General features: G+C 39.3%; 1 protein-coding gene across 3 annotated transcripts in view; it reads left to right on the top strand.

Moving 5' to 3' along the window:
* The window catches only part of LOC122562703 (transmembrane protein 132D-like), a 1,133,444-nt gene that overhangs the window by 975,039 nt on the left and 135,060 nt on the right, over positions 1-23,345 (top strand). The window lies entirely within an intron of this gene.

Raw genomic sequence — 23,345 nt, 5'->3', positions numbered from 1 at the left:
GACTTGTATTGCCTCAGCTGACGTAACATAGTTACCACATTTTCATCATTGTGCACTGGTTTTCCTTTTCAGCTTCTCATCACACTATATATTAATCCTTTCTTGAAACAATTAGTAGAAACCAAGAGTACATGATGCAAAAAAAAACAATTGACAGACAACCCATAAAGGAAACAGCTGCATGTCAGTGGGAGGTACAGTAGTGAAGGATGCTCTTTCTAATTTACCAGACCATCTGTAAACCTGACTGTGCTCAGTGGGTGTTCACTCACTCTGTAAAGTAGGGTGCTGTGTCAGACTGACTAGCAACAATAATGCAGGTGGTTATCCGATATGTGCTGACAAATCCCTTACCACTTTGTTTCCCCATGGGCTTTGAAGCTTGCCCTGCAAGTTAAAACATCAAAGCCATTTAATTTGTGGAAAATGTCCAGAAATTACCTGAATATTTCATCTGCTCAGTTGGGAAGTTGTGTTCCAGACTCCTTTTACAGTTGAATAAGCAATCAGAATGCAAGTATTTTAATTAATGCCTCAGCTATTAATGCTAATCGATCTATATCCAAGTGCAAATGGAGGAAGCTCAGTCCTATAACCATGCAGTTACACTTGAATTCTCAAGTTAGGATTCCTAACTAATATTGTTCTTTATATAGAGAGGAAGGCGTAGACTAATTACAGGATTGTCAACCTGACAGCTCGTGGACAAATTATTGGAAACCGTTCTGAAGGACGGTGTAAATTGTCATTTGGAAAAACATAGATCAATTAAATCAGCACGTGTTTGTTAAGGAAAGATAATGTCTGACTGAAATGATTGAATTTTTTGAGAAGGTAATGAAGAAGGTTAATGAGGGTAACATGTCTGAATTAGTCTGTGTGAACTTTATTGAGCCTTTTGCCAAGTTTCACATGACTGACTGATCAGAACAGAAAGGCCAATGGGCAAGTTTAAATAAAATATTAACAGAAGCATGTAAAGTTTCAAAAGGCTATTTTTTGTGTACATATGTATCTTACATCCATATCTGATATAAACCAGAAGGAGGTATTGGAAAATTGTCCACTCCAAACCTATTGCCCAACACCCCATTGGTCAACTTTTAAGGGTCTCACAGTTTAGAACTCTGTGGAAGGCGAGAGGCATTTTGAAATCTAGGAGTTCGATATTAGGTAGATATAAATTTATTGTTATGTCTATTTGTGAAAATACAGTAAAATGTGTGTAAGTTTCCACAAAAATAGTGCTATTCAATTACATAAATTTATATATTTAACACAAACAAAGAAAATTTCAGTCAAGTATCATGTCATGCTCATTCCATGGTCCCTTGGTTCATAAACCAGCCAGTGCAGAAGACCTGTCCAACAGCTGAGGACCACGGGCCTCTCAAAACTGTCCTGAACTGGAAGCCTGTTGAAACTGCTGAAGATAGGATGACCCATCAAAACCATCAAGACTTGCCAAAACCGCCGAGGACTGGGGCCCGTTGAAACTGCCGGGGACCTGGGGCTATCCAACTGAAACTGCTGCAGCTTAGCCTAAGAAAGAAGAAAAGGTTAATTTGATACAAAAGGTGAAATTAAGAAATAATAATAAGAAATAATAAAAAAGAAAGAAGGATGTGGCCTGTCAGCCAAAAGGGAGTGAAAGGGCCAGGAGCCACAACCTAACCTGCCACCTCTGCCATCTTGCCAACTAATTTACTGGAGTGAGAGAACAAGTTGATGAGCTGTGAAAATAGACAGGAAATGGATTCCCAAGTGGCATGAAATATAGAAATAAAACAATGTATACTCTCTCATTTCTCGAGGCAATCTCATGGAAAGGTAGACAATTCTTAGCAGTTTTGACATGGTTGACGAGAAGCCACTTTCCCAGGCTTTGGGAATTATAATTCTAAAATAGAACCAAAATCCTATAAGAGGTCAATCATTGCTGACATGAAAAGACATTTCTTCATTCAGAGGACATTCCTTCATTTGCTGTTCTCTATTCAAGCGACCTGAGGGGCACTTTTTTCACACATTGGGTGGTGCATATATGGAACAAGCTGCCAGAGGAAATGGTAAGGCAGGTACAATTGCAGCATTTAGAAGAGATTTTGACAGGTACATGGATAGGAAAGGTTGAGAGGGATACGGGCCAAATGCAGGTAAATGTGTCTAGTTCAGTTGAGGAAACTTGGTTGACATAGAACCAGTTTCCGTGCTATACGCTTCTATGATACTATGATGAGAACTCCAAGAAATGTGGGTGCTCCTTCATTGAGTATATTCAAGAATAAGATTGAAAGGGTTTTGTGGACTAGGAATCAGGGGACAAGAGGATCAGGTGGAAAAGTGGTCTTGGCACAGGCGGTCATCCATGATCTTATTGAATAGCAGAGGGGGTTCAAGAAGCTTTACAACTTATTCCTCCTCCTAGTTCCTATTTAAAGTAGAAATGTTAAATCCATATAAACCACTGGTCTGCTGTAGTAAGCACATTGCACCCAGATTGGGCCCTGTTTCTTCAGGAGAGAGCATGGAAGAAATTCATGAAGATGATACCAAAGGTGAGAGGCTTTAATTCTGAAGAGAGATTACAAAAAAAGTGATTATTTTTAGAATGACACTGAATGTCAAGAGGATGTTTAATAAAGATGTTCAGAATTATAACAGCTTTTGATAAAACAGAGAAAACCTGTGTGAATTGGTAATGAGAGGATCTTCACTGAAGATTATCACTAACAGATTAAGGTAGAGGTGGGGGAATTCTTTTTCTTTTAACCAGATGCATAATAGCTCTAAATAAGGACATGCAGAGATATTTGAAATTAACAGAACATGGAAAAAGGCAGGGGAATATAACTAAGTAGTTAGTTCTTTCAGACAACTGGCACACGCATAATAGATCAAATGGCTTTCTCCTACTCTGTAAAATCCTATGTTTCCATGACAACAGGAATGTTGTCCTTGCAAACAATGCATGCTTAACTATCATACTGTGTGGATGGATGAATTGCAGGTAACCTAAGAAACTTAGCTCCCATTTTAAGAGGGGAGGGGAAACACTTCTGATTTTGTAAAGGAGGAAGCACTGGGATGGTCGAGACAAGATGTGAATACGCAGGATTTGCATTCTTTCAGTTCCCAAACAGTAATTGTGTTGAAGAAGGCAACTCGTCTGTTGGCCCCAGTTTGATCTAATATTAAAAATGTCAGTGAAATACTTCACTTCATTCTAAGCACCCCGCCAGGTATATCTCAGAGAAGCTTAATGTTATCCACAGCAACTGGGATCAAACTGCAGGCCTCATCACACAGACATTAAATAATGATCAATTCCATTGTGACTGCAGGAGTAAGATTTTACCAGCAGGCTTCAGGACCCAGGTTCAGGATCAAGTGGGGGGTCAGAGGTCAGCTGTTATATAGCTGTCCTGCACTGTAAATCAGCCAGTTGGTGACCAGAGGACCGGTTTGCTGTCCAATAGAGAATGGTGGATAGACCAATAGGAGGTCTTCTAACCTTGGAAATGTTTTCCTATTCGGATAAGGGGGAGCTTCTATTTTTAGGTGCCCTCTCTTTAATTTTGCTATGATTGTACTGGACAGCAGGGATCTGCCTCAGGACCACATATTGTCTAATGCTGATTCAATTCTTCATATTTCTAACACTTTGAATAAAAGAATCAGCAGCCAGACCAACATCATGGCCTGTGGTTGCAGCTGAAGCTAGATAGCTGGGGAGACCTCAGCTACTACATAGAATTCCTGCAGGGTGGAAAGAGGCCATTCAGCCAATCAAGTCTACTCTGACCGTCGGAAGAGCATCCTACCCAGACCCAGCCTCCTGCCTTATCACCTAACCCCACATTTCCTATGGCTAATCCACCTAACCTGCTATCTTTGGACAGTGGGAGGCATCCAGAGGAAACCCACACAGACACTGGGAGAATGTGTAAATTCCACACAGTTGTCGAAGGTTAGAATCGAACCGGGTCCCTGGTGCCGTGAGGCAGTAGTGCTAACCACTGACTGGCCATGTAATGTCCTCAACCTCAGTGTGATGGTCATATCACATAATCTGATGCTTACAGAGACCTAGGATTAAACTTTGAAACCCTGAATAGAAGCAAGGATGGTGATGCTGTTTATGGATAGATGTATGTATGTGTTAGTCAATTTAAGTTATACCACAGAACGTTCTGATAGAAAGGAACCAACTACCTTCAGTCACTGTCTCCGTAATGCAGTCAGTGAAATCAGCCAGTTACGTGTATAATGTACAGTAACATCAGGAAGCACAGAACCCAGACAATGTGTGTAAGTCTTTAACACTATATTTTTGCAATTAGTGAGTGTTGTAAGAAGATATCTGACTCAACTCATACCACTATCTGTGGTATATCTTAAATTGGCTAACAAATCCATATATCTATCCATAAACAGCAACACAATCCTCGCTTCTATCAGTGCTTCAAAGTTTAATCCTAGGTCTCTGTAAGCATCAGATCATTACAGGAGAGGAAAATTCCCAGTAATTCTCTTGAATATGCTTTAGTTGTTTCTCCTTTTATCCAGCTACTGAAACCGGTGGTCTGTTCCCATATATCTTAGTCATGTCAGAATCAAAAGTTGACTCAAAGTCTTACTTTTGGATAGTTAATCAGCTAGTACCTGCACACCAACTTGCTAACTTTATTCCCTTTTAATGATTTAGCTGGTCTGTTGAGCTATAAGATAGTGCTTTAATAATTCAACAGACTGCCACATGTGGTCCCTAGAACGGCTTCTTACTGAATCTCTGTGGTACTGTCTCTCTTGAGATTGTATCCTGCAGCATCAACTGAACTACTTGTTAACACAGTGAACCAGACAACACAGAAAGAGTACATTACATGCTTGGTTTACGTTTTCTCAAATACCATTATATTCTGCAAAATTTAGTGATGTGGAATAAATAAATTTGTACAAGTACATTGAGGTTTTCCCTCTGATGACTACCTTGATATTTGCTTCCTACAACGTTACATGATAATGCTCAGGACCCATCAGCAGAAGTACAAGTCCAGCATGTTGAGTAATGCATAATTATCCTGCTAACATTGCATTCACATAATGTAATGTTTATAAGGTGAATACAAATTACTGTTTAACAACAGTTTATTTACTCAGTGTGAATTATTCCCACTAAAATGTAAGCATTTGTTTATATTCAGTAATGAGTATGTGGCTTTTAGCAGGAATAAAGAGGTGCAGGGAATATAAATACATTGTAATCTTCAGTTAAGCAGCATATATTAAGGCAAAAGTCCAGAATTTATTGCAGAGCCCTAACAGCACAGAATATCTTAGTATGTAGCAATTCTTGAAGAAAGAGAAAAATATGTGTTCTATACATATGAATAAATAGTTTTATTGTTACATGCCATATAAAATGTATTACTATAATAATAAAGTTATTTGCTTGAAGGTAATTTCAGGTACCTTTGGGAATAAGACTTTTTTTTTTGGAAAGCCAGATTTCCCATATTAGCTGGTGAGTCGAGTTTAAGAACAGGCTTAAATAATGCATGTCTTATCGATTTGCTCCAAAGGAAGTGTTTTACTTTTCTCTTTAAAGCTTCTTATGGAAGGAGAAGTAGGCAGCCTCCTTTATCTCCCCAGTTCTTGTTGCTTCCATGAATAGTGTTCAGTCAGAATTCTCCCACATGTTTCCTGCAGCAGCAGGCTGAGCACTCCATGCCCATGTGAAGCAAGACCTGGACAGCATGCAAATTTGGGGAAAGTGTGGACTGCAGATGCTGGAGATCAGAGTCAAAACGTGTGGTGCTGGAAAAGCACAGCAGGTCAGGCAGCATCCAAGGAGCAGGAGAATCAACACTTCGAGCATAAGCTCTTCATCAGAACACTCCTAATGAAGACCTTATGTTCGAAACGTCGACTCTCCTGCTCCTCGGATGTTGCCAACTGTCTCTGCTTTTCCAGCACCACACTTCTTGAACATGCAAGTTTGGGCTGATAAGTGGAAAGTAGCATTCTGCTGCACAAGTACCAGGCAAGAAGACAGGATCTATCCATCTCCCTTTAACATTCAATGGTGTGACCATCTCTGAATTTTCACCCTGTCCCCCAAACAGCATCTGATGGGATTACTATTGCACATCTACAAATTGAATGACAGCAACTTGCTATGGCTTTCTTAACAGTACCTCACTAACACGTGACCTCCATCACCTTAAAGAACACAAGCAGCACACTCGTGGAACATCTTCCACCCATGAATTCCCTTTTAGGTCACACACCATCCTAACTTTGAGCTATATCTCAATTTCTTCATTGTTGCTGGGTCAAGATCTTAGTATCTCTTCCTAACAACAGTACTGTGATTTATGCGTACTTTTCTATTGTTTATGCACGTTTGGATTCTTGAATTCCTTGTAAGTGAGAGACATAGCTTTTTAATGTGTAGCTAAAGTTAATAATTAACTTTTAAGTATTTCTATAGCCATGGTCATTTCTTTTAAAACAATATTTCAGATGTAGTTTTAGAACGATCTTGTACCTTAGTATGCTTTTATAAATGGACAAAATAAACAAGTTTAAGAGGGCGGGAGAAGTGTTTTTAAGCTTAAGGGAAACACTGATAGCTCAGAGAGTTGTTTTTTTAGTTTTACATTGAGTTTTTTGCAGAACTGTGAAGTTCTTTGATGAAGGTACTTCAATAGACCAGTGCTCTTGCAAAGTGAAATGAAGTGAAGTAACTGCACAGAGGCCAGAATCCCATCACCAACTAACTACTATTCCCATGTACACAGTACATGGGCTCTGACCAGCCAGTTCCGAGCCAGTCCCTAGAATGAGGTGACTCTCTGAACCTCCTGTCAATATCTGTCAGCCGGGGCTCCCCGATTGGCCCAGGTTAACAACACTCAATGAGATCCACCTGGCCAATCGCTACAGGAGGGAAATAGTGAGATTAGATTACATTGGAGTAAAAACTTAGTGTTAGTTCCATAAAACAAGCAATGGGATAAATCAATGAAGAGGTTATTTAAAGCTTGAGTAGATTTAAGCTCCAGGAAGAAGCTATCTGTAATTAGAGTCTATAAACTGAAAACAAAAGTGACTTAACCCCACTGTGGTGTTAGAGACAGTAATTCTGGTAACGTGTAATATTTTTGGATACCATACCCTGTGTTATTGGGTATTGTGCATGGAATGTGTTGCTTTTCTTTCCAACTTATAAAAGAGTGTTTTGAGATTAGACATTTACTATGCGTTTGAAAATCTTTTGAATTTGTGTATTAAGTTGATAGTTGAGTTTATTTTTTTTAAATAAAGAAAAATCTGATTATTGTTGTAGTAAAATCTGCAGCATTGTGTGCTTATGTTTTAGCAAGAGCTCATTTTGTTCGGACCAAAAAAAATCAAAATATCATCTATCAAACCAGGTTTCAGACTGGTGTCTGACTTGCCCAGTAGCAACATCAGCTGGGATCATAGCAGTGGGCTTAGCTTCTCCTCATGGACTTCAGCAATTCAAGAAGATAACTCACCTGCACCACCTTCCTAGAGATAATTGGGATAGCAGAATAAATGCAGGCCTAGACAGTGACTCGACATGCTTTTTAAAAAGGTCTACAGATATTTTTCACACAGAGGGATGTGCGTGTCTGGAACGAGCTGCCAGAGGTAGTGGTGGAGGCTGGTGGAGGTCTTATAACATTCCATAAGACATAGGAGCAGAATTAGGCCACTCAGCCCATCAAGTCTGCTCTGCTATTCGTTCATTGCTAATATGCTCCTCACCCCCATTTTCCTGCCTTCTCTCCATAATCCTTCAACCTGTTACCAAATAAAAATCGGTCTAACTCCTTCTTAAAATTACTTTCTGTCCCAGCATCCAACACACCTTGGGATAGTGATTTCCAAAGATTCACAGTTTCTCCTCAACTCTTTTGCTATCCGTTATCCTAAGACCTGTCATCCTTGCTTGCCCCACAAGAAGAAGCATCCAGTCCATGTCTGTTTTTTTTCACATCTTGAATACCTCAATTTGATTCTCCCCCCCCCCCCCCACATTCTTCTAAACTGATCAATCTCATTTCATACAACAAACCCCATCATGTTTGGGATCAATCTAGTGAACCTCCTCTGAACTGCCTCCAATGCCACTGCATCTTTCCTCATATAAGGGTACCAAAACTGCGCACACAACTGCAGATGCGGTCTCACCAATATCTTATATTGTTGAAAAAATAGTTCCTTACCTTTTTATGATCTATTCCTTTAGGTATAAAAGCCAACATTCCATTGGCTTTCTTTATTATCTGCTGTAATTGCGTGCTAGTTTTAAGAGGAAGGTGTCTGGATGTGTACATGAATAGGAAGGGTTTAGAGGGACATGGGCCAAATGCTGGCAAATGGGACTAGATTGATTTAGGATATCTGGTCAGCATGGACAAGTTGGACTGAGAAGGGTCTGTTTCCGTGCTGAACAATTCCATGTTTCTATGACTCTATATCATAGGGAATAGCATCCTAGTTGGTAGATGGGACACCAGGGCATTGTAGCCTTCAGCCAGTGGCTGAGTCAGGTGGAATTGGGAGATCACACCTGCTGGGTAGTCATTGGCAAAATAATACTGTAGCACTGGTGCATGCCAGTTATAGCCACAAATAATGGCAAAGAAGCATGCAGTCACTCAAAGAGAAAGGGGAAGATGATAGGGATGAGTAGGCCACTAATTGCACAGACCTGTGCAAGAGGGTAGGAAAAGGAACAAGAGGCTGGGTAGAAGTAATGAAGACATTAGGGTAAAATGAGGCAGCAAAAGGTAATAGCTGACTTAGCTGGTGATTCGTGACACTGCTGGTGGGGGATGAAATTCCATGAAAAGAAAAGCATTGAAGTAAATTTTGTAAGTTCCATATTATGACAAAAAAAAGAGAGAAGCAACAAAGCTGTTGGCTCCTGCAGTATTGTCAGAGTCCTGTATAAAAGATTTAATAATAGAACATTTGGAAAACAGTGACAAGATTGGACAGCATGAATTTATGAAAGGGAAATCATGTATTACAAACTATTGCGATGTTTTGAGGAAGTAACCTGTACGGTTGGTAAGCAGGACTCAGTGGATGCAGTTTACTTGAACATTCAAAAGGTGGTCAATAATGTCCTGCATAGAGATTAGCATGTAAATTTAAAACACATGGGATTGGTGATAGTGTAATGATATGATAGAAAACTCGTTGACAGACAGGAAACAAAGAGTAGCAATAAATGGGTCTTTTTCATTTTCTGCACAGCCAGTGACTAATGAGGTTCCACAAGGTACTGCAGTTTTTGGACCCCAGTTATTACAATATGTATGAATAACATAAATGAGAGTATTAAGTATTCCAAGTCTGCAGATGACAAAGCTGGGTGGGAGGGTATGCTATGTGGAGGTTGCAGAATATTGCAGTGTGATTTAGATAAGTTGAGTGAGTGGGCAAATGCATGGCAGATGAAGTATAATATGGATAAATATGAGGTTATCCTGTTTTTGCTGCCAAAGTGGAAGGCAGATTATTATCTGAAAGATTGACAGGTTAGGAAAGATGGAGGTGCACTGAGACTTGGTTGTCCTTATACCAGTCGCTGAAAGTAAGTATGCAGGTGGATCAAGCAGTGAAGAAAGTAAATAGTATGTTAGCCTATAAAACAAGAGGATGCCTTTAAAACAACAGGAGCAGGGATGCCTTGCTGCTGTTGTACAAGGGCCTTGGTGAGATCACACTCGAAATATTGAGAGCCATTTAGTCTCCTTATCTGAGGAAGAGGGATGTTCTGACTGTGGAGGGAGTGCAACAAAGGGTTACCAGACTGATTCCTGGGATGGCACGACCAACACTTGAAGATCAGTGAGGATTATATCCACTGGAATTCGGAAGAATGAACAGGTGATCTCAGAGAAACTTAACGTTTTAACAGGCCTAGATAAGATAAACACAGGAAGAATGTTCACAATGGCCAGGAAAAATGATCAAAGTGTACTGAGAGAAAGCAGGAAAAAGGTACTGAGTGGGATGATCAATGGGGGTCATATTGAATGGCAGAGCAGGTTTATAAGGCTGAATAGTCAATGCCGCCTCCTATTTTCTGTGTTTCAGTTTTCTGTATATTAATTCCCACTGTGTCTCCCTATGGTCAGATAGTGAATGTATTCAGGCAAGAGTCTGGTGAATTTTTTGGAGATAAGCTTTGTTTCTTGAATATGGCCAGGTTTGGGTGTCCCGTTGTTTCCAACTATAGACTTGCTTCAGCTCCAGCACATCCAGAAAAGGATGCGTTAAATTTCCAGAATTTTGTAATTTACCATTGGCACCTTTGCCACACATTTCCTGTGCCCTTTGACATAGCGTACGACTGCACAGTCAGATTGAAAAGATATCTATCAGCTTGTTCAGTTGGTACAGTCTAACCTGTACTTATGTCTGAAATTTTTGACCCAAGAGTGCTTTTTGAATGATGTTACACATAGGAAAAAGTACATGATTCGAGATGAGACGAGAATAATTGCAGGGCAACCCAGTTCTGTCAAACATCTTTAACAATATCGTAACCTTTTGTAACCTATTTTTACCTTCTAAGCTATTGTTAAACTTTAAACTGTCAAAGTTGTGCCTGCAGAAATCATTGTTTACTTCTAAATGAGGATGCCTTTAGCATTTACATTGTGGCAGAATGATTGTGTTAGAGAAAAAGTTCAGAAACAATAGTTGCATTTATAAAGAAAGCAATTCAAACAAATTACGTACCAGTGTTCAGATTAGAAATTTTCAAACAAATTTATTCATGGAATGCCTATTAAACTGTTCCTCTGTGAATCAATTCAATCTGAATAGGAGAAATGAAATCCTCAGCAGATTCTGTAAGATGTTACATCAAAAAGATTAACTTTTGTTATTTGCCATCTGTTTTAAAAAGAAAAGCCCATTCTCATTTGAATGAGGCTGTCTTTAGGGCTTTAAAGAGTTGATACCACTAATATTATAAAATGGAACTGGCAGATAAATTAATTAGTGCAAATATAAGGCTGCAATTAGATTGTACTTTTGCCTCTGCCATCACAGGATTGGTGTAATAAAGCAGCTCAAATCCTGCAACATGACCCCAGTTTGCCAGAATTATTTGATTGCAGGAGAGTGAAAAGTAATAGTTGAAGTCCACCTTAAAACTAATTCTGGATTTTAGTCTTTGAAGGTTTATAAGATGTCAACAGCATTGATTACAGTTTGAGGATGTGTACCACCCTCCATGCAGAATTGAAATGATATGAACAGGCAATTTTGTAGTAATTCTTACCCGTGCTTACATGTCCCTTTTCAAATCATTTTTGATCGTTCTGATTATTTTATACTCTGTGGAGGGCCATTAATTGTGACTCCTCTGTGATGAGTGATGAAATCATTCGCTAGCCCATGACAAGTGTAAATCAGCGCATCAGCCATCTGGATTAATACTTTGCAAGCCTTGGAGAGAGAGAAACAAAGACAAAACGTTTCTTTGTGGAGAATGTATTGATTCCCACCTCCAGTGTCACAGCAGCTCCCTATTTTATGTTCTCAGAGATAATTAATATCTACCACCTGTTTCTTTTAACCTTACCAAAGACATCAACAAACCTTAACAATGCAATTGATATTATGACAAGGTGAGGAAGGAGAATGGTTCCTTTCTGTTTAAAGTCTTCAAGGTCAATCACAAACTTTTCTTTTTAGCATGCAGATATTCTATTTAACAATCAAAATGGAGTCAACTTACCACCCTGAAAAACATAATTAAAATGTAATGTTCGGTAATTGGTAATAAGGTTAAAAAGGGAAGATGGTGTCTTTTATAACAGCAAGGTAAGAGCAATTGCAACTTAGTGTTTGACATACTTTTTTGGGAGTTAATCTGTGTTCTGACTCAGGTTGTGAAGGTCTCAGAATCCATCTTAACTTCAGACACTTATAGAGTCATAGAGATATACAGCGTGGAAACAGACCCTTCGGTCCAACTTGTCCATGCTGACCAGATATCCCAAACCAATCTAGTTCCACCAGCCAGCACCCGGCCCATATCCCTCCAAACCCTTCCTATTCATATACTCATCCAGATGCCTTTTGTTGCAATTGTACCAGCCTCCACCACTTCCTCTGGCAGCTCATTCCATACACGTACACACTCTGCATGAAAACGTTGCCCCTCAAGTCTCTTTTATATCTTTCCCCTCTCACCTTAAACCTATGCCCTAGTTCTGGGCTCCCCTACCCCAGGGAAAAGAGTTTGTCCATTTAGCCTATCCATGCCCCTCATGATTTTGTAAACCTCTATAAGGTCCCCCCTCAGCCTCCAATGCTCCAGGTAAAACAGCCCCAGCCTATTCAACCTCTCCCTACAGCTCAAATCCTCCAACCCTGGCAACATCCTTGTAAATCTTTTCTGAATGCTTTCAAGTTTCCAATAGGAAGGGGATCAGAATTGCATGCAATATTCCAACAGTGGCATAACCAATGTCCTGTAGTGCCATAACATGACCTCAATACTCTGACCAATAAAGGAAAACAAACCAAATGCCACCTTCACTATCCTATCTACCTGCGACTCTATTTTCAAGGAGTATGAACCTGCACTCCAAGGTCTCTTTGTTCAGCAACACTCCCTAGGACGTTACCATTAAGTGTATAAGTCCTGCTAAGATTTGCTTTCCCAAAATGCAGCACCTCGCATTTACCTAAATTAAACTCCATCTGCCACTCCTGAGCCCATTGGCCCACCTGATCAAGAAGCTTGATGCTGTTGTAACCTGAGGTAACCTTCTTCGCTGTCCACTACAACTCCAATTTTGGTGTCATCTGCAAACTTACTAACTATACCTCTTAAGCCCACATCCAAATCATTTATATAGATGATGAAAAGTAGCAGACCCAACATCGAACCTTATGGCACTCCACTGGTCACAGGCCTCCAGTCTGAAAAATAACCCTCCCTCACCACCCTCTGTCTTCTCCCTTTTGAGCCAATTCTGTATCCAAATGGCTAGTTCTCCCTGTATTCCATGGGATCTAATCTTGCTCACCAGTCTCCCCTATGGAACTTTGTTGAACACCTGACTGAAGTCCATATAGATCATGTCTACCACTCTGCCCTTATCAATCTTCTTTGTTACTTCTTCAAAAAATTCAATTAAGTTTGTGAGACATGATTTCCCACGCATAAAGCCATGTTGACTATCTCTAATCTGTCCTTGCCTTTCCAAATACACGTACTTGAAGCATGACATGGTGATAGAAGCATAATATTGTTTCTAACCAAATAGATTAATGTTAGCCTAGACAGAGATATGTCTGTAAATGTGATATTTGTATAAATTAATAAACTGCACTAAATGTCTGTTGGATCTTTCAATACCATGTTGCCCATATTCTAACTTTCTTATGTTATAAGAGCTAACATAAGTAATGCCATGCTGGGTTCACATAGTCTGCTCTAGGCAAAACGCAGATCAACACTAACATTGCCTGGGCTTAATTAGGAGCAGAAGGTACCTGCAGCCAAATGTATGTGGAATAAACTCTTTACTCCATTGTATGGCTTGAAATTGAAAGAATTTTACAATCTGAAAGGGAATCCTTAATGCAGTGCGGGTGGACAAGGGAAATATACTGAGGGAAATAAAACTTCCTGAATTACTGTTTCACTGAATTAAGACCATAAGACATAGGAACAGAAATTAGGCCATTCAGCCCATCGAGTCTGCTCTACCATTCAATCATGGCTGATATGTTTCTCAACCATATCCTCCCGTCTTCTTGCTGTAACCCTTGATCCCCTTGATACTCAAGAATCTATCTATCTCCGTCTTAAATATACTCAATGAGCTGGCCTCCACAGCCTTCTGTGGTAATGAATTCCACAGATTCACCACTCTCTGGTTGAAGAAGCTTCTCCTTGTCTCCATTCTAAAAGGTCTTCCCTTTCCTCTAAGGCTGTGCCCTCAGGTCCTCGTCCCTCCTCCCAATGGAAACATCTTCCCAATGTCCACTCTGTCCAGGCTGTTCACTATTCTGTAAGTTTCAATTAGATCCCCCTAAACTCCATTGAGTGTAGACCCATTGAGTCTGAAACGTTCCTCAGATATAGGGCCCAAATCTGCGCACAATACTGCAAATGTGGTCTGACCAGAGCTTTATAGCGCCTTAGACGTACACCCCTGCTTTTACATTCTAATCCTCTCAAAAGAAATGCCATCATTGCATTTGCCTTCTGAACTACTGACTCAATCTGCAAATTTACCTTGAGAGAATCCTGGACTAGAACTCCCAAGTCTCTTTGCACTTCAGACTTCTGAATTTTCTCCCCATTTAGAAAATATTCCATGCCTCTACTCTTCCTACCAAAGTGTATGACCTCACACTTACCCACGTTATACTCCATCTGCCATTTCTTTGCCCACACTCCTAACCTGTCCAAATCCTTCTGCAGCCTCCCTGCCTCCTCAATGCTACCTGTCCCTCTACCTATCTTTGTATCAAGAGCAAACTTAGCCAGAATGCCCTCAGTTCCTTAACCTAGATCGTTAATATAAAGTGAAAAGTTGTGATCCCAACACTGAGCGTTGTGGAACATCACTTGTCACCTGCTGCCATCCTGAGAAGGACCCTTTTATCCCCACTCTCTGCTTTCTGCCAGACAGCCAAGCTTCTATCCAAGCTAGCACCCTGCCTTTAACACCATGGACACATATCTTACTCAGCAGGCTTCTGTGTGGCATCTTGTCGAAGACATTCTTAAAAGTCAGATAGATAACCTCCATTGGCTCTCCTTGGTCTAAACTGCTTGTTACTTTCTCAAAGAATTCTAGTAGATTTCAGGCATGACTTCCCCTTGATGATCCCATGCTGACTTGCCCTATTTTACCATACACTTCTAAGTATTCAGAAATCTCATTCTTTACACTGGATTCCAGGATCTTACCCAAGGTTAGGTTAATCGGTCTGTAATTTTCCTTCTTTTGCCTTACTCCCTTTTTAAACAGGAGTGTCATATTTGTGATTTTCCAGTCCTCAGGGACCCTTCATGATTCTAGCGATTCCTGAAAGATCATCATTAATGCCTCCACTATCTCTTCAGCTATCTTCCTTAGAACTCTGGGGTGTAGTCCATCTGGTCCAGGTAATTTATCTACCTTCAGGCCAATCAATTTTTCTAGCACTTCTCCTTGGTGATGGCCACTATACTCACCTCTGCCCCCTCACTTTCTTGAATTTTTGGGATATTACTCGTGTCTTCCACCGTGAAGACTGATGTGAAGTAATTATTCAAATTCCTCAGCAATTTCTCTGTTCCCCACTACGATCTCTCCAGCGTCATTTTCCACAATCCAATACAGTTTCACTGAATTCCTTACCTAGGAAGTATCTTTTTTATAAGCAGATTGACAGTCAGTGCAAAAGCCGGTTATTCAAAGCTACTGTAGGTGAAGATTTGAAGGATAGGATCAATCTTTCACTGCACATATACGTTCCTCTAATTACCAACTATAAGTTTAAAATAATGTAAGATTAGTGGATACTCTACAAGGTATGTGTAACCAGAAAATAACCCATTAGGCAGTCTGTGAAGCCCATGACTGTTTTGCTATTTTGATTAATCAGAAAATCAGTAATGGATAGATAATCAGCTTAGAAAATCACTGACCTATTGATTGTCAGTGCCTAGCACCCTCCGGCAACAACAATCAGTACTTATCATTTTTTTCTTTTGATGGATGTACAGTCACCGCTGACAATTCTGTAATAGCTCAGCCTTTTATTCCAAGGATTTTGATTCCAACAATCAGTTGTCTTTTAACAAGCCGTGTCTGGGGTTTGTACTACCTGCTGGAAAGCTGCTGGAAAATTTGAATATCAATGCAACTCGTGCAATCACCAGCTGTCAGGTTTTTGTTGCTGGAGCAGGATAATTAGAGCTGACACAATATGCATCATTGGCTTTCAAGATTTGCAGAAGAGGAAAACATCTTTACAGTGTCTGTATATTTGCCAGGTGTCCAGATTTTTTAGACACGACGAGAAACAAAATGTTCAAATCACCTGACACCTCTGTTCCAGCTCTTCCACAATTACAAGTAATAACTTAAAAGCAAAACACACCATTGACAGTGGAATAATATGAGACTTTCAAGACATTTTTAATTGGAAATGTTAAATAAACATGTCAACTTTCTTTTGTTGGATTTTAGAATTTTGCATGGTATCTGTGAAAGAGGTAAAAGGTCTGGTAGTTGGATAGAATTAGAACCCGAGGCTTTGTGTGTGAAAGTTGGTCAACTCCAGCCAGCCAGGTGGGACGGTGGCTAATGGCTTTTTACAGTTCTGCGATATATTTGTCAAAGATTAATTAGTTCCTGGTGAATAAGTCTTGACTGCACAATATCTCACCATTTGGCTCTCAAATGTGCTGCTTTAGTGTAAAGTAGGGTTGATACCAGTGATGTTTGAGATTGAGTGGACACATTTCTGAGTAAGGGGTTATTAAGAGAATATGACTGGGTTTAGTCAAATGTTCACTCACTATCAGGAATAAAACCTGTTCTTAAAAATGGTGGGGCGAGGGTGAAAGTTGAGTCGGATGAAGACACAAAATAAGCATTACTGCATCTACTGCCTATCATATTCCGGCTAATATTCACATCCATTGAAGTTCATGGAACTAATTAGTTATAATAGGTAGATAGGATGTCCTGTTAAAAGGCTTTTGCCTGAAACGTTGATTTTCCTGCTCCTCGGATGCTGCCTGACCTGCTATGCTTTTCCAGCAGCACTCTAATCTAGACTGATTTCCAGCATCTGCAGTCCTCACTTTTGCCTAGGTCGATAGGATGCCCCAGTTTTGTATTTCCACAAGCCAACTGTCACCCCATTGTCTTTTCTAACATTAGCTCTTTGAATTTGTGTGTGTCATGGATAATAATTAGACATTGTATTAATACTTTTAAGGTGGATGCATCCAGCTCTACAATTGCAAAGCAGAACTGCATTAACTGCACTAATAATAAAATGCCGTTTATCAGCCGTATTTACTGATAATGAAGATTTTTGTTCATTGGACTAAATTTCTGGACAGTTAATAAATAGCCTACCTGAAAGCTCACATGAATCCCCAAAGTTCAGGTATTTTTGAAACATTGTGAAGACTGTGTATGTGTGTATTTAAAAACAGCTGGCAGAGCCAAGAAACAGACATCTGTCCCAATTTTTAACATATCCCATTTTTGTCAATAGGGGAAAAGAGTAGACTGTCACACAAGAGGAATCTGAACTCATCACAGCCATTTCAACTCAATGCTGAATTGGAACAAACCCATTTTTACTGCAGCAAGCCCCTTAATCCACAGTATGGGAGTCTCAAATTCTTGCAAAAGGCGTAAATATTCTTGAAGGGCTGATAAGGATGACAAAACTGTTATGCTATGAGGTTATTTAAATCTCCAGCGCTTTGAAAAAAAATCAAACCCAGGCCTTCTGTGTCAGTGAGAATTGAAAAAAATCTACACAGGCCATTCTGCTATAACAAGCATTTCATTAACACAAATTCACTCTACCATGATTGACAAATTGGGGACACTGTTTCTAAAGCGCAAAATTTTGAAACATGTGGTGGCCGTAACACAATTACATCGGCAACACTTTAAATGCAGATTCTGAAGCATGATTTTCCTATAATGCGGGATTGCACAAAAATGTAACCATCACATTATAGAAGAACTATCTGTACCAACAATCACAGCAGCTATTTGTTGACATTTCATCAAGGGCTATCATTATGCTACTTTGATTGCTTGGCTCTTTCCATGACCTGTAATTATCTCAGCAAAGGGTCCTATGTTATGATTGACCACTAAAATATGTTATAGAAAGATTAGCAGTCTTTGCTATGGAGTTATAATTTGAGGTTTGCTTGAATTTATGAGAGAATATGTACTTGACATTAGAAAGTTTTGACCAGGCCTTCATTAGTGGAAATGGTTCTTTTGTTAGGAAAAAGAAGGTTGCAATGATATGTACACCCTTATTTTGTTGCATTTTAATTTAGCTCCTGCCACATTGACCATTCATATATATATCACACCATATATATCCTCACAGTGGATGTTGGATAAATTGGCATGGAGAGTGTTAGTTCTCAGAGTTGTGTATGGCTTGGCATGAGTTTGTATTCAGTTGGCATTAAATTGGACAGGGGCATAGATGTATCATAGGAGGTGGGCAAAGGTATGTGAGAAATGAGGGAGGTATCAGGAGGGTCTAAAATATTACACAGCATTGAATGAAGTCCCAGAGAATTTATGTGGGTCTTTAAGACACTCTGTGACAGCCCACAGAGCCCCATGACCATCTTCAATCTGTGTCTGGGGACAGCAGCTCTGCCTTATCCTGGACCAAAGATGCCAATGTTCAGGGGAGTTTCCCATGCAGCATGTGTAGCAAGCCAAGGAATGGGAGTGAAAATCCGGACCCATGTCTTTGTAAGACAACAGATACTTCATCTTAAATGCAATAAACCACTGCAGTCATATTTTTATCTTGTTTTCTGAAAGAGAGAGATTAGATTTGGATATCTGGTAGGCATGGATGAGTTGGACCGAAGGGTCTGTTTCTGTGCTGTACATCTCTATGACTTTGTGACTCTAAAACTCTGACAACACTGATTACTTTCACCACATAAATTATTTGTAATCAACCCGCCCAGGCTCGTTATGGCATATCACTGGGACAAATGGATCTTGAATCTTTATCTTCTAGCCTAGAGTTAGAGATGCTATCACTGTGCCATCAGCCCTAAAAGTCATGGGAGATTTAGTGAAGATTGAACTCTCAAACCCTGGTTTACAAGGTACTGTTCTAGCCACTTGGCTATGAAGCCTGAGTGTTCCCATATTCATGTACCCAATGATCTCCTCCAATTACCCTTAATTATCATATAAGGATCCCTAGTTCTATTAGATCTCTAACACCCCTGCCAGTCCGATTTGATGCTAGCAGATTCAACTTTCTCTTTTTTAAGTACATCTACATACACAATGATACCGAAAAGCAGACCAAATAATAAATACAGAATTAAAACATATATTCTTGCTTCTGTTTTTTGTGGTTTAAACTATATTTACAAGTATCCCCTTTCCAGTACTTTTAATAGTTCTTAGAGCTTGCTCCTTTGTTCATTAAGTGGTCAGATAACTGCCTGCAACTATCAACACCTTTCAATTTCAGGATTTCTCCATTCTATAGCATTTGTTTTAAAACTGTGATATTGATCCTCTCCCTTCTGTAATTTACATAGTTCATTGAATGTAAACTATCCTACAGTGTTTTATTATCAATGTTGTATTGTTGTCTCTTACCTGCCTTCCGGACAATTTGGGATGGGCAATTAATGCTGCTTTAGTTATCAATGCCCCCATCCCATTGGTAAGCATGCTTGACAGCTGCACCCCACCTCCATTATGATAGGGTTTTCTTTCTACTGAAGACAGCTCAATTTTAATAAGAAGGACTTAATGAAAGGTTTGACACTTGACAGCCTTCATTTAGGCTAGAATCACAGTTACTCAATATCCAGAGTATCCCCACTGGTTTTGGAAATCTTTTGGAGAGCAAAGAAACACTTTCCTATTGACCTGATCTCCCTTCAGAAATGTAACTTTAATATCAATTGATCAACATTCCCATCCATTTGTTCCTAACAAACCCAGAGAATCTTCAGAATCACCTTTCGATAAATCCACTCTGCAATTTTTCTTTGAAACCTCATGGCACTAGCATCTCATCAGGAGACATGTATACCATGCATATCCTCCTATATGATTGTGCTGGTTGTTCCCTACCTGACACCTCTGAGTACATCTCAAATTCTCCTCAGCTTTTTGATTGTTATTAGGTTTTTTTTAAAATTGACTTTTAATTTACTTTTAGCCACCAAATCACATGGCCTTCTGCTCCTGATAACATTCTCACCTGTGCTGTGTTCTTTGACCTTGATATACAATGCCCTCTATCTTGCTTATCTCTCTGGACTATTACTGTTTGATATTCTCCCTCCTATTGGAAGGATTCCTTTCCAGGATTTGTGACCTCTTTCTATGGGTACATCAACCCCCAGATCCACTCTCCTAACTTTATACCTTCCGTTTTTGTACTTCATGTTGCCTATCCATGTGCCTAGCCTTTCATCACTCATCCTATACATCCATTCACTTATATCAGTTCTCTTCCCTGCTTTCCTTGTAATAGTTGCATTTTCTGTACTGACTTGCCCCTTCTGTAAATAACTGACTTTTGTGCTGTCTTTTGGTAACCATCCTTTGAGACCAATGGCCTCTTCTTGATCATCAGAACTGATCTGCCTTCATCCAACAGATTGTCAAAAATAACTATTTTCTAATCAGCTGTTCAGAAATATTTTTACACACCTCTGGAACCCAGGTTTGTTGGCTCAAAGGTGGGGATACCACCATTGTACCACAAGAATCCCCAACAGATGGTCAGTTGTGACATACTAACCTTCATAATTGTGCAACATGTGGTCGTGAGATGTATTTGGTTTCTTGTCACTTTGTATAAATCTCTCAGAATCTGTAAATGTGTAATCCACACCCACCCTCGAAGATTGTATCCAAACCATCTGTACAATTATTGCATGCTGTGCAATGACTATTTTTTAGTTTATCAAAAAATCTGAATTTTAAAGCCCCTTACATGTGTCCCCACAATTGAGAATAGTTTCCATATCGGCTGTCCATTATATCTGAAGGCTTGTCGAATTCTTTCCAGGACTTGGGCTTTTCTGAAAACCTTTCTGCGTGCAGCATTCACATGCTCAAAGTAAAGAATTCATTGTAGTTGCGTGTTGATCACTTATTATAGATCGAACTTTAGAATTCCAACTTGAAATTAACTAATGTGAAATTTATCCTCCTATCGCCTTCAGCAAATTCTTAGCATGTTCAGTTCATGCTGCAGCAAATACTAATTTACAGTTTAGCCATCTGCCTAAACTTTATGAACCATTTCACCTGGGTTGTGTATGGTTCCTTTCAGACCCCACGGTTAGAAGAGATTTCTGCTGCTAACTAGTACGTTCACATTTGTACATGCATCTCTAAATTCATTGTTAGTGAACTGCTCTCCTCCCAATTATCAGTGAGAAAGTTTGCTGCAGATCTAAGTCAAGACCCTATCTACTTTTCTATTATGTTTTCCACAATTATTTTCTGACCTTCATTATATATTACTGTTAACAGACCGGTTGCCAAATTCTGGGTTCTGAAGGTACAAAATATAAAATGAATACAAAATATAAAATAATAGTATTTACCCCATGTTATTACTTTCACAGCCACTATGTCGTATAAAGCTGTTGATATGGGCACATGTACTATGGGCTGTGATCATGTCCTTCAGTATTTCTTACAAATCGCACATCTATCACTGATCTCTTTCCTGACCTTACTGCATTCTTCGTCATTCACCAGACCAAGAATATTGAGTCCTCCATCTTCTGTTGTATCCTTTAAGGAATGTTTTAACGTTTTGAAGGGTAGTTGGGCCACTTGCTTATGTAGTTTTACCACAATCGCTATTTTGTTTTCTGAATTTTTACCCCCAATGTCAGTAGCCTGAAGTGGTTTTTCAATTTCTCTTAAAGGAAAGACTCTGTTCCATTAAAGGAATATAATCATGTCCCAATTAAGTGAATTGCAATTGCAGAGATTTTTCCAAAATTTCATTGGGGCTCCCTTCACCGATGGCCTATTAAATAACAATGGTATTTTACTGAATGCCATGTCCATTCTAATAATATGATTGTTTCCAGCTATTTTATTACAAATGACCACTATTTTTAACGATTTTAAATGAGCCATGATTCCCAGATCCCAAATTGGTGGAAATCTCAAATTCTTTACCTTAGCTTTGATTTTTATTATTCAGGCTGTCTAACCAACATTTTAATCAGTTTACTGTATACACTGTAGACATGCATCCACTATCTTCAATACAGCATGATTGAAATACTCTCTGGCATCAACGTATTCATCACTGGCCTTAAACTTCCTGTGACCAATACAATATTGTCTCTTTGATCCATGTCTCCTTCACCTTCCTGCAAATTTTCTGGTTTTAGTTTGACTTTGAAAACTCTGTTTTACTATTTGAGAAAGGTCATGGTCCTTTGAAACGTGCATAGAACATCAAACAACCACTCCCTGGGCATTTCGTGGGTTCACTCTTTTATTGTAAGTCCCAAAAAGTCTTTTCTTCTCAGAGTTATCAAAAGCATTGCTGTCTATATTTCTCTTAGAAATTCTTATTTTGTATTGTCACCTATGGCCTGCCACCAGCCCATGAACACCGGGTCCTCTATTTTTCCATCATACAGCTTAATATCACATTTGCACCATGATAAAAGAAATACTTCTGACATTTGTTCAAGCAGCGTGTGTCTTTCTGTAAATTTAACTCCTATCAAAGCTAGAAGTCTGTCTATCCTCTTTTGTGCAGTCAAATAACTTAAATGCCAGCGCAGATTGAGGAATTCCCAGCTGGAATGTCTTGATTAATTATTCTTCTATGGACTATTTTCACTCTTTCTAAATTTATCCAAATATGACCAAGCTTAATTAGCAATTAGTAAATCATCTTTTTGATCAATTTTATCCATGAAAGTTCACAATTTAACCAAACCTACATTTGTGTTGACATCATCAGGCTCCAATTCTGAAACAAAATCTGAATGACTTACCTTTCAATTGTATGGTAGCAAAAGTGCCAAGGATGTTTGTTGCTTGTTCTTTAGTAAGGCAGTTTCTTTGGTCCATTTCTCCACAAGTCATCAAGTTTGCTTTCAGAAAATGAGTGGGTAATCAGACTCTGATTCTATCTACATTTTCTCCAAATTATCTTTTGGTTAGCATATTGCTTTAGTTTCAATCTTTGACTGAAAAATAGCTAACCATCCTCTTCTCCCAATGTTAAAGACTAGAAATTAAAGTGCTGGTTAGACAGAGTTCAGTCGTATAATCTTTTAGTCAGAGTTCACATCACAAACTCCAAAAATATTGATTACTTTCTCCCCGTGTTTATACAGTGGACTGGTCATTCGATTCTCCCTTAATACATATAACCATCACCCTGTTCCCTAGCTCCATTAATTCTTAGTCATCCCTGCAAGGCCCTATTAAAAGGTAACAAAGATATTGCTTTCTTAACACAGGGAGAAATAGGCAACTTGTAATAGTAGGGGGCACTGTCAAGAGGGTGGA

The sequence above is a fragment of the Chiloscyllium plagiosum genome, unplaced genomic scaffold (assembly GCF_037043375.1).
Source record: "Chiloscyllium plagiosum isolate Xiang-an unplaced genomic scaffold, Cpla_swu_hap1 HiC_scaffold_24, whole genome shotgun sequence".
Taxonomy (NCBI): domain Eukaryota; kingdom Metazoa; phylum Chordata; class Chondrichthyes; order Orectolobiformes; family Hemiscylliidae; genus Chiloscyllium; species Chiloscyllium plagiosum.
Note: the sequence above shows the minus strand (reverse complement) of the source record. Positions and strands in the feature narration are given on the sequence as shown.